This window comes from Pseudophryne corroboree, chromosome 9 (assembly GCF_028390025.1).
Source record: "Pseudophryne corroboree isolate aPseCor3 chromosome 9, aPseCor3.hap2, whole genome shotgun sequence".
Lineage (NCBI taxonomy): Eukaryota > Metazoa > Chordata > Amphibia > Anura > Myobatrachidae > Pseudophryne > Pseudophryne corroboree.
In genome coordinates, this window is record NC_086452.1 from 173,200,238 (window position 1) to 173,201,932 (window position 1,695).

Genomic DNA, 1,695 nt, shown 5'->3' on the forward strand with positions numbered 1-1,695 from the left:
TTATAGGCAAAATTATAATAGGTGAGCGAAAATAAATGAACCCTCATACATGGAAAAAAAAATTTTTATACATATCCTCTCTAATCAGGAATTTCTATGAATGAGGTCACTGCCTCGATTCCGATACAATCTGACAAATGCTATTGGCGTGAGATCAGATTGATGTAATGAGTCCCAAGTTGCTTAAGCGGTTGGAGAGTAAAATACCTACGGTACCCAGTATTCCCTGGTGGTTCCCCATCCAGGTACTGACCAGGCCCTGCAGTGCTTGGCTTCCAAGATCAGACGAGTTTGGGCATACTCAGTGCGGTCTGACCGTAGGTGAAATTGTCTCCTAGGCGCACCGTTTTCCGATTGTGTTGAGACCCAAAATCAATCGTGAATTAATTGGATATATTAGATTATATGGTCACAAATGAATATGATGATGAAAACGCAGTGAATTTATGAATATCTGATCCAGGGTGGGTTTCAAACAATAATGCTGACTGCAGTCAGAGAAACAGTTGTGCTCCTAATCAGCTTAAGCAGCAAGAAGGCTTGATAGTGCCCATAAGTGTGGAGTAAATAGAAGATCTATTACAATTGTGCTCCAAAAAGAGCCCCAGCAACAAATGGGCTTAATAGTCTCCACAATAATCAGGACTAAAGAAATTGTGTATACAGTATAGTAATTACCACAGAAATGAATATGATGATAATGACACAATAAATTCATAAATATCCGATCAATAGTAGGTTTCAAACAATAATCCTGACTGTGCAGTCTTTGAGATTGATATTCATCAAAGAAACAATTGTACTTCTAATCAGCCTAAGCAGCAAGAGGGCTTGATAGTGCCCACAAGTGTGGAAAAAATATAAAATCTATTATAATTGTGCTCCAAAAAAGAGCCCCAGCAGCAAGTGGGTTTAGTAGTCTCCACAATAATCAATAATCAGGACAAAAGAAATTGTGTATACAATATGGTAATTGCCAGAAGTATTAATTAGAGCATATATGGTGATTTGCAGATTGCAAATGTCCCTTATGCTCCGAGAGCTTGATCACATGATCGCCTGCTCTCGGAGTGCCCCGCTGCCTGTATTTATGTGCTGTCTGCAGGAGTACATTGTATTGTTCATTGTATGCTAAACAGTAAACACCACCTGAGTACCTAGCACTCCTGCTATACTGTAATCATCTTCTAACAATAGTATTGCTCCTTAGTGTTGGTTACTGTAGTAGCCAGGAGTAACATCCACTCGCTTGGAGCATTCTGTGTTATTTGTGCATCTGTTCTCTTCTACCTGTCTGAACTCTATTGTCATTTACTTTTGTGGTTGCCAGTAGTTACTACAGCTGGTACAGAGCATTCCTTGTCATTTATGTACCAGTTGATACACGTTCCTTATCTGTCTCTTTAATCAGATTACCCTGTTAGTACGTTATTGTCATCTCTCCGGAATACTATCTCATTGCTATTATCATTGGTGCACCACTCTTTCTGTATCTCTCAATACTCAGGTATTTCGTTAGTACCTATACCCTATTGCTATTCTTAGTCACTAATTCATTATTCCCTTGTCTCATTCTTGTCTTCTTGGTCTTGCCTTTGTGGTCTTTTTACCAGCACTGAACCAGGTCCCTCAGGGTTAAGCTCATACTGCCGTCAGCGGAATAAGACCTCGCGGCATCCCAGTACCAGTAGGCAC

At 39.9% G+C, this 1,695-nt stretch overlaps 1 pseudogene; it reads right to left on the minus strand.

Moving 5' to 3' along the window:
- Positions 1–204: 204 nt before the first annotated feature.
- LOC134963241 (5S ribosomal RNA) lies at positions 205–323 on the minus strand (annotated as a pseudogene).
- Positions 324–1,695: the final 1,372 nt, after the last annotated feature.